A 16,372-nucleotide genomic window follows, 5' to 3' on the forward strand; every position below is an offset into this window, starting at 1 on the left:
AACCCGGACCCAAAGAATTGGCTTACAATGGTTCGGGAGAAATACTTGGATTTTAGTCCGGAAAATGTAAGGTTGGCATTCAACTTGCCCATGATGCAAGGAGATGAACACCCATACACTAGAAGGGTCAACTTTGATCAAAGGTTGGACCAAGTCCTCACAGTCATTTGTGAAGAGGGCGCTCAATGGAAGAGAGATTCAAGAGGAAAGCCGGTTCAACTGAGAAGGCATGACCTCAAGCCCGTGGCTAGAGGATGGTTGGAGTTTATCCAATGCTCAATCATTCCCACTAGCAACCGGTCTGAAGTTACTATAGACCGGGCTATCATGATTCATAGCATCTTGATTGGAGAGGAAGTAGAAGTTCATGAGGTTATATCCCAAGAACTTTATAAGGTGGCGGACAAGTCCTCTACCTTGGCAAGGTTAGCCTTTTCTCATCTCATTTGTCACCTCTATTATTCAGTTGGAGTTGACATAGAGGGAGACACCCTCATTGATGAGGACAAGCCCATCACTAAGAAAAGGATGGAGCAAACAAGAGACCCCTCTCATCATGAAATCCCTGAGACGCCTCAAGGGATGCACTTTCCTCCACAAAACTATTGGGAGCAAATCAATACTTCCCTAGGAGAATTAAGTTCCAACATGGGACAACTAAGGGTGGAGCACTAAGAACACTCCATTCTCCTCCATGAAATTAGAGAAGATCAAAGAATCATGAGGGAGGAGCAACAAAGACAAGGAAGAGACATTGAGGAGCTCAAGCACTCCATAAGATCTTCAAGAGGAAGAATAAGCCGCCATCACTAAGGTGGACCCGTTCTTTAATTCCCTTGTTCTTTATTTTTCTGTTTTTCGAAAATTATGCTTATGTTTACCTAAGTTTGTGTCTTGTGATCATTAGTGTCTTAGTGTCTATGCCTTAAAGTTATGAATGTCCTATGAATCCATCACCTTTCTTGAATGAAAAATGTTCTTAATTGAAAAAGAGAAGAATTGCATGAATTTTAAATTTTATAACAGATTAATTATTTTGATGTGGTGGCAATACTTTTATTTTCTGAATGTATGCTTAAACAGTGCATATATCTTTTGAATTTGTTGTTCATGAATGTTGGCTCTTGAAAGAATGATGAAAAAGGAGACATGTTACTGAGGATCTGAAAAATCATAAAAATGATTCTTGAAGCAAGAAAAAGCAGTGAATACAAAAAAAAAGAGAAGGAGAAAAACGAAAAAAAAGGGGAGAAAAGAAAACGAAAAAAAAGAGAAATAAAGTTGTGATCTAAGGCAGAAAGAGTGTGCTTAAGAACCCTAGACATCTCTAATTGGGGACTCTAGCAAAGCTGAGTCACAATCTGAAAAGGTTCACCCAATTATGTGTCTGTGGCATGTATGTATCCGGTGGTAATACTGGAAGACAGAGTGCTTTGGGCCACAGCCAAGACTCATAAAATAGCTGTGTTCAAGAATCATCATACTTAACTAGGAGAATCAATGACACTATCTGGATTCTGAGTTCCTAAAGAAGCCAATCATTCTGAATTTCAAAGGATAGAGTGAGATGCCAAAACTGTTCAGAAGCAAAAAGCTAAAAGCCCCGCTCATCTAATTAACACTGATCTTCATAGATGTTTTTGAAATTCATTGTATATTCTCTTCTTTTTATCTTATTTGATTTTCAGTTGCTTGAGGACAAGCAACAATTTAAGTTTGGTGTTGTGATGAGCGGATAATTTATACGCTTTTTGGCATTGTTTTTAGTATGTTTTTAGTATGTTTTAGTTAGTTTTTAGTATATTTTTATTAGTTTTTAGTTAAAATTCACTTTTCTGGACTTTACTATGAGTTTGTATCTTTTTCTGTGATTTCAGGTATTTTCTGGCTGAAATTGAGGGACCTGAGCAAAAATCTGATTCAGAGACTAAAAAGGACTGCAGATGCTGTTGGATTCTGACCTCCCTGCACTCGAAGTGGATTTTCTGGAGCTACAAAAGCCCAATTGGCGCGCTCTTAAAGGCGTTGGAAAGTAGACATCCTGGGCTTTCCAGCAATGTATAATAATTCATACTTTGCCCGAGATTTGATGGCCCAAACTGGCGTTCCAAATCAACTCAAAACTGCCTGGCGTTAAACGCCGGAACTGGCACAAGAATGGGAGTTAAACGCCCAAACTGGCACAAAAGCTGGCGTTTAACTCCAAGAGAAGTCTCTACACGAAAATGCTTCAATGCTCAGCCCAAGCACACACCAAGTGGGCCCGGAAGTGGATTTTTATGTCATTTACTCATCTTTGTAAACCCTAGGCTACTAGTTCTCTACAAATAGGACCTTTTGCTATTGTATTTTCATCTTGGTAGCTATCTTTGTTCTTATGCTATCTTAGATCATTGGGAGGCTGGCCTCACGGCTATGCCTAGACCTTGTTCTTATGTATTTTCAACGGTGGAGTTTCTACACACCATAGATTAAGGTGTGGAGCTCTGCTGTACCTCGAGTATTAATGCAATTACTATTGTTCTTCTATTCAATTCAGCTTATTCTTGTTCTAAGATATTCATTTGCACCCAAGAACATGATGAATGTGATGATTATGTGACACTCATCATCATTCTCACTTATGAACGAGTGCCTGACAACCACTTCTGTTCTACAAGCAAACAAGACTTGAATGTTTATCTCTTGGATCCCTTAATCGGAATCTTCGTGGTATAAGCTAGAATTGATGGCGGCATTCAAGAGAATCCGGAAGGTCTAAACCTTGTCTGTGGTATTCTGAGTAGGATTCAATGATTGAATGACTGTGACGAGCTTCAAACTTCTGAAGGCTGGGCGTTAGTGACAGACGCAAAAGAATCACTGGATTCTATTCCAACCTGATTGGGAACCGACAGATGATTAGCCGTGCCGTGACAGGGTGCGTTGAACATTTTCACTGAGAGGATGGGAGGTAGCCAGTGACAACAGTGAAACCCTACATACAACTTGCCATGGAAAGGAGTAAGAAGAATTGGATGAAGACAGTAGGAAAGCAGAGAGACGGAAGGGACAAAGCATCTCCATACGCTTGTCTGAAATTCTTACCAATGAATTACATAAGTATCTCTATCTTTATCTTTATGTTTTATTCATACATCATCCATAACCATTTGAGTCTGCCTGACTAAGATTTACAAGGTGACCATAGCTTGCTTCATACCAACAATCTCTGTGGGATCGACCCTTACTCGCGTAAGGTTTATTACTTGGACGACCCAGTACACTTGCTGGTTAGTTGTGCGAAGTTGTGATAAAGAGTTGAGATTACAATTGTGCGTACCATGTTGATGGCGCCATTGATGATCACAATTTCGCCCACCATGCAGCTATAGCAAATTATATGTCAAATCGAAGCCCCAGACGTTAGCTTTCTAACGCAACTGGAACCGCGTCGTTTGGACCTCTGTAGCTAAAGTTATCGCTGTTTGAGTGCGAAGAGGTCAGGCTGGACAGCTTAGCAGTTTCTCCAACTTCTTGTATTCCTTCCACTTTTGCATGCTTCCTTTCCATCCTCCAAGCCATTCCTTCCCTGTAATCTCTGAAATCACTTAACACACATATCAAGACATCTAATGGTGATAAGAGAGGATTAATATTAGAAATTATAAGTCCAAAGAAGCATATTTTCAATCAAATCACATAATTAGGAAGGCAAATGTAAAACCATGCAAATAGTATGAATAAGTGGGTAAGAGTTAATAAAAACCACTCAATTGAGTACAAGATAAGCCATAAAATAGTGGTTTATCAATCTCCCCACACTTAAACATTAGCATGTCCTCATGCTAAGCTCAAGAGAGATTATAAAGATGAAGAGGAATGGTAGAATGTATGAAATGCAACCTATCTATATGAATGCAACTACATGCAAAAAAATGTTTCTACCTACTTGGTTAAAAGTAAATAAGCTCTTCAAGACAAACATAAACCAGATTTCACTAATTCAAATCATACAATAAAAAGCAAGTAAACTTGTAAGAAGACAGCTCATGAAAGCAGGGAACATAGAATCAAGCATTAAACCCTCACTGGTAGTGTGTATCACTCTAATCTCTCAAGTGTATAGGGTTATTCACTCTACTCTTCTCTAGTCATGCTTTCTAAACCTTGTTCTTCATCTAACCAATCAACAATATTTAATATACCAATGCAAACGTCATGAGGTCTTTTTCAAGGTTGTAATGGGGCTAAGGTAAGGGTAAAGGTATATATATGGCTAAGTGAGCTTTATAAATTGAATTTTTAATTAACCTAAACTCTCACCTAATATACATATACTCTATATACTTTTAAATTCATGCCTAGCTACCCATAATTCCCACTTTTGTATAATTCTCATACTCATGTATCAACTTTTTCTTTTTAATTTATTACATGTGCATTGATTTTTTTCATTAACTTAACATTGGGATAATTTTGTCCCCTTTATTTATTTATTTATATTATATATATATATATATTTTTTTTTCTCTTTTTTTTGTAGAGAAATAAACATAACTTATCAATGCACATGGATTTTCTATTATTTTTATATTTTGGTTTTTCATGAGTAGGTTCCCAAATTCCTAATATTCAAATAAATTAGAAACATGTTACATTCCCTTATCAACCCATGTTCCCAAAATTTTCCCACACTCATTTGCAACACAATCTCTATCTTAAGCTAACCAAAGATTCAATTGGGATAATTAATTTGTTTTCCGCTTAAGGCTAGTGATGTGGTTATAGAACAGAAGGGGATTAAAAGCTCAAGGGGCTAACAAAGGTGATGTAAAAGGTAGGCTTATTTGGGGTAAGTGAGTTGATAATCAAATATGGCCTCAATCATATGCAAGCATGTAAATATACTAAACAAAGGACATATAGACTGGAACAAAATACAGATTACAATCATGGAGAAGGAAACACACAGGAATAAAATATTTATGGTTAAATAATATAACTATGTAAATAAGCTCAAAGTCTCACAGGTTGTGTGTTCTTTAGCTCAAAAACCATGTTCCAAATACAACTTCAAACAAATTTAACAAAAAAAATTTCAATTTAAATTAGTAAAATTTTTCAAAAAATAGGATCTTAAGAAGAAACTTATTATTTTAACCAAGTAGTAACTAAATGCAAAAATCAAATAAACATGAAATTAAATATGCAAATGCAACAATTAACAAACAAATAAAATAAAATATTGGTGTTGAGTCAAGAAGTAACTAACCCATGGAGATCGGTATCGACCTCCCCACACTTAAAGATTGCACCGTCCTCGGTGCATGCTGAGATGTGCAGGTGGACGGGTTGCTCCAACTGACGCTTGTAGATGGAGGCGCCTTAGTTGGAGATCTCTTGGTTCCTTTCCTTGCTGGTGTCTTGTCAGTGGCCTTCTCTTTTCCTTTCTTGGTACCCATGCCTAAGGAAGAAGAAAAAGGAAGAGTGTGAAATATAGAAAACTAAGACCAGAAGGGAGAAAATTCCAAGTGATAAAGAATGCCAAAGGAAAGATGATAGTCCATCTACATGGTAGGTACAACATGTAGGGAAGACAACAATAAAGAGCAGTTCAAAATAATTAGATGCAAGAGGGTAAAAACATGCAAATAATAGGCATGAGAGGCATAGCTCAAGCATCAAGTAGTAAATGTGCCAAATTAAAGAGCATGTGTAATGATGACAATTGTGAATGATAATCCCAAATACATTGGGAGTGCAAGTTAAAATAGGGATGAAAAAAATGTAATCCAAATGTATATGAGAGCCATAAGTAAATGTCAATTGTCAAATCTCTTCTCCGAGTAGCCACGTGCTCAAATAAAATAAGGCACTTATCCAAATAAAACTCCAACACCAATGAGAATAATGCAATGAATGAAATATGCAAATAAATAAAGTAAAATAAAATAAGAGGGAAAAAGGATGAGAAGAAAAAAGAAAGTGAGAAAGGAGAGAGAAGGAAGAAATTAGGATTAGAAAAGAGAGGATAAGAAAATTGGCACTAATCTGGATAGGTTGTGCGACGCTGGCGACGCGGTCGCGTGGGTGACGCGGTCGCGTGGTGCGCGATAAGTTTGGGTGACGCGGACGCGTGGGGCACGCGATCGCGTGACTCGATTTGTGCTAGTGGCGCGAGTGCAACCTCGCGGTCGCACAACTCTCTGTTCGAAACTTGGTATTGCCAAAATCCAGGGTGACGCGGTCGCGTGGTCGACGCGATCGCGCGGGTAGCCTTATTTCCAATATGACGCGGACGCGTTGGTGACGCGTTCGCGTGGCAGGGCTTGTGCTGCTAGCATGGGTCCAGCCTAATTCCAGCTCAACTTTCGGCCATACACCCTTTTTTACGCCGATTTCAGGTCACGCGGCCGCGTGGGTGACGCGGTCGCGTGGGAGGCTATTTTTCCAAATGACGCGGACGCGTCATCGACGCGTTCGCGTGGAGTCAATTTGTGCTAATAGCGCGCCTCCAGCGCTGCTCCTGCGAAACTCTCTGTTCATATTAATATTGTCTCCCATCTCCTTGCGACGCGGACGCGTCGCTGATGCGGTCGCTTCGCGTGCTCGCTTTTTTTTATTATTATAATATGAAAAATGCATAATGCAGTGTTAATATGAATGTGATACAAAACTCCAGGTTCAATATAGCAAAATAAAATAAAATGCAAAAACAAATAAAACTAAAGAAAAATATAAAAAGGACGATCATACCATGGTGGGTTGTCTCCCACCTAGCACTTTTAGTTAAAGTCCTTAAGTTGGACATTTGATGAGCTTCCTGTTATGGTGGCTTATGCTTGAACTCATCCAGGAATCTCCACCAGTGTTTGTGATTCCAGTAACCTCCGGGGTCCCAAACTAGGCATGTAAAACCCTTGAGCAGCTTCAAAAAGATTCTTAGGCTCCCGGGGTGTTGGATGTCAGAACAGATTCCAGGATCCCAAATCTTGCTCCCAAATCTTGCTTTTACACCCATCTTCGTGTTGATTATCATGATTCCATCCGGGTAGCAAGCAATCTGAATTCTCACTAAAGCGGCCAAACAACTTCCTAGACCCATTCAGTTGAGCTCTATACCAACCTTTACGTTTAAGCTTAAAGCTTCCAACCATGATGAACCTTGCAGGACAATTCTTACCACTGACCATCTTCCTTTTACTCTTAATGCCACAAAGAGCTCTAAGTTGACCATCTGTCTCCAGTAGCCCATATTCAAGTGGGATTAGAAAGCTATGGGATATGAATTTTACCCACTTGAATGTTGTGAATGATGATGGCGACTTAGGGGGAGGTATCTTTAATGAAATTGCAAGCTCCACTCCCTTGTGCTCTTCTCTGATAATTACCACCTCTTTGCAAACTTCTTCAATTTCAACCTCTTCCTCTTGGTAGCTCTCTTTCAATTCAATCTCCTTTTCATTGCTTTCCAAGGGCATGGGAGGTTGTGCTTCTTCTTCTTGAATCTCCATCTCTTGATCAACCTCTTCCAAGTCTTCAACTATGATATGCTTTGGAGGTTGTACACCCTCTTCAGCATCAATTTCAACTGTCTTGGAAGGAGGCTCTATGTCTTGTCTTTCCCATGGAGGTTTTGCGTCTCCTAAATCTTCAACCAACTCTTCTTCTTGAACAATGATAGCTTCTTCTACTTGTTCTAGTATGAATTCATGCTCTGTCTTGTCCACTGGAGTTTCTGGTATCTCCTTTATGCTATGCTCTTCACTAGACTGTTCACATGGGGCTGTGGCTGATCCTTGTGTATTTAAGTGTCTAGAAGCCCACTGAATTAATACTTGCCCCAGTTGTTGAGTGGTTGCCTGAAATCGATCCATTGTTTCCTTGAGACGATCCTTTGCCTTTTGATGCACTCGGTTTTCATAAGTAGGATCATAATGCTCTTGGATTGATGGATATGGAGATGGTGAATATTGAAGTGGTGGTTCTTGTGAGTAATTGGGTTGGAATTGGGGTGGTTCTATATATGGTTCATATGGCTCATAAGGTGGTTGGTATGGTGGTTGAGGGTTAGGGTCATATGGGGGTGAATTGTGGAAAGGGGCTTGTGAGTGTGGTGGGTTGAAGTTGTGTTGAAAGGATGATCTCTGAGTATAGGGTGGGACTTGTTGGTAGCTACAAGGTGGTCCACCATATCTATCAGCTTGGGATGCATTGTAGCCTGGTCTTTGTCCATGATATCCAGGATGGTGTTGTTGCCTAAAGGGTTGATTAGATCCTCTTGGCTCCATCCATCCTTGATTGGTCTGACCTTGATGCATATTCCTGCTGTGGTTTCTATTTCCTTCAACAAAGTTAGAACCAAACTCAAAGCGAGAGGGGTGAGAATTCATAGTAGTTATCAGAAATAAGGGGGAAAAAGGAGAAACAAATAAACAAGTAAAAGAAAAAATATATATATTTTTTTTTGAAAAATATTTACAATAACCAATAATAAGGCACACGTTTGCAATTCCCCGGCAACGGCGCCATTTTGACGTTAGGATTTTTGCCAGTAAAGAATTTCATAAAAACAGTCGCATTGTAGATATAGTCTCTAAACCGACAAAAATTCCTTCGTACATACGTTTTGGTTGTCACAAGTAACAAACCCCTTTAAAATTGATAACCGAAGTATTCAAACCTCGAGTCGTCTTCTCAAGGAATTGCAGGGAGGTATGTTCTTATTATTGGTTATGAAAAAGTGTGTTTGGGGTTTTTGGATCAAGGTAAAAGGTTAGTTGGGCAATGGGCACAGGTATATTTTCAAAGCAATAAAAGTAAATGAATGACTGTAAAATAAACTCTTGGCAAGGTATGGGAACTGGAGGTCCTATCCTGGTTATCCTTATCAATTGTAATGAGAATTGGATTTTTCTCCCACTTTGTTAACCTCTAACTATGAAGGTAAGTTAAGTGGATGAATTCCAATTTTCAATTAATAATGAGTTTGATAACTCAAGAGTTGCCAGTTATTTAACCAGAGCCAAAAGGAAAACTATCTACTCGAATGAAAATAATTTGGATAAGTACCGACAACATAAATTAAAGAAAGCAATCATAGATTTGAAATATCTCAAATAGCATTAATTTAAAAGAGTAATCTGTAACATGGAAGAGTTCATAAATTTAATTGGAAAAATAAATAAAAAGGAACATTGAACCTGAATCAAGAGTCACTCTTAAAAATCAAGAGAAGTCCTAAATCCTAGTTTCTAAAAATCCTAATTTCTAATCCTAAGAGAGAGAGGAGAGAACCTCTCTCAAAACTAATCTAAATCATGAGAAGTGAATTATGAGTGAATAATTATGAATGCATGCATTCCCCCACTTTATAGCCTCTAATATGTGTGTTCTGGGCTGAAAAATGGGTCAAAAGCAGCCCAGAAGTCACTTCCAGCGCTTTCTGGTCCGTACAGGTCGCGGAAAAGTGACGCAGCCGCATGGCTCACGCGGCCGCGCGGGTTGCGTTCCTGCCAGGTCACGCGTCCACGTGACTCACGCGTTCGCGTCGCCTGGCGTCGGGAAAGCTATAGAAAATTATATATCAAATCGAAGCCCCGAATGTTAGCTTTCTAACGCAACTGGAACCGCGTCGTTTGGACCTCTGTAGCTAAAGTTATCGCTGTTTGAGTGCGAAGAGGTCAGGCTGGACAGCTTAGCAGTTTCTCCAACTTCTTGTATTCCTTCCACTTTTGCATGCTTCCTTTCCATCCTCCAAGCCATTCCTGCCCTGTAATCTCTGAAATCACTTAACACACATATCAAGGTATCTAATGGTGATAAGAGAGGATTAATATTAGAAATTATAAGTCCAAAGAAGCATGTTTTCAATCAAAGCACATAATTAGGAAGGCAAATGTAAAACCATGCAAATAGTATGAATAAGTGGGTAAAAAGTTAATAAAAACCACTCAATTGAGTACAAGATAAGCCATAAAATAGTGGTTTATCACTCCACACACCGGGGAGACGATCAGGAAGTATCTAGACCAGTTCAACGACGAATGCTTGGAAATCAAGTGATTAACCGATTTGGTTGCCAGCCTTTGTCTGATGATCGGCCTCCTCAATGAGGACTTCTCAAAACACCTCACCACAAAGCCGGTCTGGACGATGCACGAGATCCATGCCGTAGCCAAGGAGTACATAAATGATGAGGAAGTTAGCCAAGTTGTGGCTGCCAACAAACGGCAGCCCTCCTACAATCAACCCAGGCAACACGGTAACGGAGAAAGGCAAAAGGAGCAAGCCAGAGACGGGGGCCCGAGCAAGGCACTCAGATCGTTTCCCCGGGTCAGAAAATTCACCAACTACACCCCACTCACCCTCCCCATCATGGAAGTTTACCAGTAAATTGCCGAAAAAGGAATATTGACGAAGCCCCGACCTTTGAAAGACCGTACAGGGGGAACAAGAGCCTCTACTGTGATTACCATAAAGGCTATGGGCACCAAACACAGGACTGCTTCGACCTGAAAGATGCGCTAGAACAAGTGATCAGGGATGGTAAACTGACCGAATTCTCCCACCTTATTAGGGAACCGAGGAGATGACATCGCGACCACGATGAATATGGCAAGACCCGATCGGCGAAACGACGACAAGAGCCAGAGGACAGTGACCGCGACCTTACCATAATAAACGTGGTGACCTCCAAAAACACAGCGCCAAAGTCGAGATCAGTGCACAAGAAAGACGTCAATGTCCTGGCAGTCTCCTCTTCGTCGGCGCGAAATTCCAAGAGGCCACCAGTCATCTCTTTCGGCCCAGAAGATCAATGGTTCGACGAGGTCCCTGAGAGCCCACCCATGGTCATCACGGCCAGGGTGGGAACCGGCCTCGTCAAACGAATCCTTGTGGATACTGGGGCATACTCGAACATTATGTTCCGGAACGTGTTTGATGCACTGGGATTACGGGACGCCGACCTAACGACTCACCAGCACAGTGTCATAGGGCTAGGCGACCACTTCATCAAGCCAGACGGGGTAATATCTCTGTCGGTCTCCCTGGGGCAGAACCAAGGGCGAAGGTCAATAATGGCCGAGTTCGTGGTTTTACGGGACTCCACTGCCTACAACATCATCCTAAGGAGGAAAACATTAACGACGTTGAGGCGGTAATCAACACGAGTTTGCTAGTAATGAAGTTTGTTGCTGATGACGGATCTGTATGATCCATAAGAAGAGATTTAGAAATGGCAGTCGCTTGCGATAACACCAGCCTCTCCCTGAGGAAGAAATCTAAGGAAGCCTCTGGAGTGTTCCTTGCCGACCTAGATGCCAGAGTTGACGACAAGCTGAGACCAGAACCAGAAGGGGACCTGGAAAAGTTCAGGGTATGCGACACAGAGGAAAAATTCACGTTCGTTAATAGAAACCTCTCACATGAATTGAAGGAGCCTCTAGTAGAAATGATTAGAGCTAATGGAGATCTATTCGCCTGGACACCGGCCGACATGCCAGGCATAGACCCCCAAGTCATGTCGCATCACTTGGCTGTCAAGCCGGAAACCCATCCAGTGGCCCAAAGAAGAAGGAAGATGTCGCAAGAAAGAGCAGAGGAGGTGGCCAGGCAGACGGCCAGCCTCCTAAAAGTAGGTTTCATACGAGAACTAGACTACTCAACCTGGCTATCAAACGTAGTTCTGGTGAAAAAGCACAGTGGTAAATGAAGAATGTGCGTGGACTATTCCGACATCAACAAGGCGTGTCCCAATGACTGTTTTCCCCTTCCCAACATAGATGCACTCGTTGATGCAGCGGCGGGGTATCGATATCTGAGCTTCATGGATGCCTATTCCGGCTACAATCAGATACCGATGCACCGACTCGACGAGGAAAAGACAGCTTTCATAACACCAGGAGGAACCTATTGCTACAAAGTAATGCCATTCGGCCTAAAAAATGCGGGGACAACATATCAGAGGTTGATGAACAAAATATTTGGCAACCTCGTAGGCAAGATGGTGGAAGTCTACGTGGACGACATCCTCGCAAAGACTACACAGCCTGACGACCTCCTAGGCGACCTAGAAAGCGTGTTCACATCCCTCCGACAACATGGCATGAGGCTCAACCCTCTCAAGTGCGCCTTTGCCATGGAGGCCGGAAAGTTCTTAAGATTCATGATAACCCAAAGGGGAGTAGAAGCCAACCCCGAGAAATGCCAAACAATATTCCAAATGAAGAGCCCCGGCTGCGTCAAAGACGTCCAGAGACTGGCAGGTCGACTCACCTCGTTGTCCCGCTTCCTCGGAGCATCGGCAGCAAAGGCCTTGCCCTTCTTCAATCTAATGAGGAAAGGAATAGTATTTGAATGGACTCCCGCATGCGAGGAAGCGTTCAACCACTTTAAGGAAATCCTAGCAACACCCCCTGTGCTCGGAAAACCCAAGACTGGAGAGCCGCTATACCTATTCCTAGCCATAACGGGGGGAAGCACTTGCAGCGGTCCTGGTACGAGAAGAGGGGAAGGCCCAACAACCAGTCTACTTCATGAGCAGAGCACTACAAGGGGCAGAACTGAGGTACAGCAAACTGGAGAAGTTAGCTCTGGCGCTCCTGACCTCTTTTCGAAGATTAAGGCAGTACTTCCAAGGCCACCAGATTGTCATGAGAACGGACCAAGGAATCCGACAAGTGCTCCAAAAACCCGATTTAGCGAGAAGAATGATGACTTGGTCCATTGAACTCTCCCAGTACGACATACAATACGAATCCCGGCATGCGATCAAGGCGCAAGCAATGGCAGATTTCCTGGTAGAAGTGACGGGGGATCCAACCGAAGAGACGGGCACACGGTGGAGGCTCCATGTTGGCGGGGCCTCCAACCAAACGTCTAGGGGTGCCAGAATTATCCTAGAGAGCCCATCTGGGGTCGTGTATGAGTAGTCGATCAAGTTCGAGTTCCCCATTTCGAACAACCAAGTGGAGTACGAAGCCCTCCTAGGAGGCTTAGCCCTGGCAAAGGAAGTCGGAGCGACGAGGCTAGAAGTGTGCAGCGATTCACAGGTCGTTACCTCGTAGGTAAACGGAAGCTACCAAGCCAGAGACTCGCTATTACAAAAGTACTTGGAGAAAGTCAAGAAATTGAGCAAGCCATTCGAGGATGTCACGATCCAACACGTTCCGAGGGAAAGGAATACACGGGCAGACCTCATATCTAAGTTGGCCAGCACGAAACCAGGAGAAGGGAACCGATCTCTCATTCAGGGTATGATGAAGGAGCCAGCAGTTATGCTACACCTGTCGAGACTGAACCCCTCCTGGATGGATCCCATCACTAGCTTCCTGGAAAGCCGCAAACTCCTCGTCGACGAAAAGGACGCTAAGATGCTGAGAAGGGAGGCATCCAAGTACGCGATCATTCAAGGACAGTTGTTTAAAAAGGGGCTCAGCCAGCCCTTACTGAAGTGCCTACATCCCGACCAGACGGACTACGTGCTCAGGGAAGTCCACGAAGGGTGTTGCGGCCATCATATAGGGGGCAAAGCCCTACCAAGGAAACTAATCCGAGCAGGATATTACTGGCCATCGATGATGGCAGACTCCAAAGAATTCTGAGAAAATGCGTCAAATGTCAAGAGAACGCCAACTTCCACAAAGCACCAGCTTTCGAACTAAGCCTGCTAACGTCCTCCCGACCATTCTCACAATGGGGAGTCGATCTCTTGGGACCCTTCCCAGTTAATCCAAGGCAAGTCAAGTACCTCATAGTTGCAATCGACTACTACACCAAATGGATAGAGGCCGAACCACTGGCCAGCATATCCTCGTCCAATTGCAGAAAGTTCATGTGGAGACAAGTGATAACCCAGTTCGACATCTCGGAAGCTGTCATCTCAGACAACGGGACGCAGTTCACGAACAAAAAGTTTACAGAGTTCCTCGCTGACCTGGGGATAAAACAAAAATTCTCCTCGGTAGAACATCCTCAGACAAACGGCTAGGTCGAGTCTGCAAACAAGGTCATCCTGCTAGGACTCAAGAAGCTGCTGGATAATAAAAAAGGTCATCCTACCGAACAACTGAGCAGTCATCCACGGAAGAAACCCCCTTCCGACTAACATACGGGCTAGACGCGGTAATACCCGTGGAAATAGGCGAACCAAGCCCACGACTACTCCTAAAGGGGGTAGAGGAAGCTATAGAAAAGGACCTCATGGATGAGGCCAGGGAGATGGCCCACTTGTCAGAAACGGCACTCAAGCAAAGAATGGCCCTGCGCTACAACGCCAAAGTGCTCAAAAGAGAATTTGAACAAAACGACCTCGTCCTAAGACGCAACGACATCGGTTTACCGATCCCAGGGGAAGGCAAACTGGCGACAAACTGGGAAGATCTCTACAGAGTTAAAGAGGTGATTGGCAAGGGCGCCTACAAGTTAGAAAAGCTCAATGGCAAGGAGATCCCGAGAACGTGGAATGCGGGCAACTTGAGAAGATTCTACTCCTAGCCCATACATGACGACCAAACAAGCTAAGTGGTTTATTTTGTAATAGTACCTTTGCTATGGATATAGACTTGTTTAATTACCGGTTGAATAGTACTTGTCAAAATTTTATTTTTCTTTTATTTACCTTTCTTAACTCACTCCTCGTGCGAACGAATTCCTCGCAAGGCGCGTCAAATGAACAATACGCGGCCCCGGGACTAATCACCCCGGGAGCCCCTTAAGCTAAGGCCATAACAAAGGGTCACAACAAAGAGAGAACTCGGCTTCGACGAAATACCAACATAACGGTAAAAGAAATAAACGAGCAAACGGACAAACGAAAGCAACATAATAAGCAGAAAAATGCATCCACAAACCGACCGAACGGCTAACAAAGTCAAAAGTGCGACAAAATGTTTCAAAGTTTCAAAAAGTTCTACAACAAACCCACAAAAACACAAGGTACAGGAAATCACTTCCTCGGCATATCGACAACCTTGCCATCCTTGATAGTCTTGAAAACTCCAATTGCCGACGTGTCGAAATTAGGAGCAATAATCTTCACCTGAGCCTTAAGAGCATCTTCGGTCATGAAGATCGCATTTTTTCCTTGCTCTCTCACCTCCTTATGCTTCTTCTTGAACTCCTCCGCCTCTTCCCGAGCAGTCTTAGCAGCCGCAGTGGCCATATCCCGTTCCTTCTCTAAGGCAACCACTCGACCTTGCGCGGCGCTCAACTGGCTTTCCAGAGTCATCTCCCGCTCGGTCAAACGAGACACGGAGGCATCAGCAGTCTTTAACTTTTCCTCGGCAGATGTGGCCTTCTCCTCAGCAGTTTTAAGCTTCTCCTTCGCCTCAGACAGCTGCCTTTGGAGTGTTTCAACTTGAGCCTTGAATTTATTGTTGGCTGTGGCGGCAGACTCGAGCTTCCGGCGCAGCGACGCCATGCCCGACAACTTAAACTCAGCCTTCTGGGCTATGGCCGCGCCGCGAAGGAGAGTGTGATACGTCCATCGCGCTTGCCCCGAAAGGTCGGTACCATGGAAATGCTCCTCCGTGCCTGGAAGCAATTGGGAGTCTATAAACGTCCCGGCATCGAAGTTTCTCTCCATTACGGTAAGGACCCCTTTCGGGCTAGAATGCGACCTTTGCCTTTTTGGCGTTGGAGTGAGCCTCAACTCCTCATCCTCAGCCTGTTGAGCGGAAGACGAGTGCCCAGTGTCGGCCATTTCCCCGAGAACAGGGGAATCACGTGTCACACCGGCATCCTTATCCGACATGACAACGTCAGGAGGTTTGGGTGCTGCTTGCTCCCCCTCGTTCCCGGGAGGCACCACTGGTTGCTCCTTGGCCTTCTCCCCAACATCTTCTTCCAAAAAATTCTTGTACAAGTTCTCGAAACCGGTCACTTCGGCAGACATCCCCACTACAAGCAAGGAATGAACAAGTTAGTCAGTAATCAGCATAGCAAGGCAAAACAAACAATCATGCAAATGACAACACGACGTGGACGACTCACGAATATAATCCCGGGCGACCTCCCGGCTACCCATGAGGAGGTGGGGATTCACATGATTTCTCCCAAAAACATCCCACAGTACGTCGGCTATCTTTCGATCCACGGCCGACATCCCTTTGTAAGTAACTTTGATAAAAGCGTTGGACCCCGGCCCGAAACTCCAATACGTCGGGATGAGGCACTCTCCCTCTAGCGACAACCAAAAGGGATGACGACCCTTAACCGGTCGAACTTTAAAATACTTGTCCTTGAACCCATGGTAGGAGTCCTCGAACAAGCCAAATATCCTCGGTCCCTGGGCAGATCGGAAAGACATAAACCCCTTCCTCGCCTTCCCTTCCTTGGAAGGGTTTGTAAGGTTAAAGAAATAAAGAAAGATATCAACAAAAACCGA

The sequence above is a fragment of the Arachis hypogaea genome, chromosome 6 (assembly GCF_003086295.3).
Source record: "Arachis hypogaea cultivar Tifrunner chromosome 6, arahy.Tifrunner.gnm2.J5K5, whole genome shotgun sequence".
NCBI lineage: Eukaryota > Viridiplantae > Streptophyta > Magnoliopsida > Fabales > Fabaceae > Arachis > Arachis hypogaea.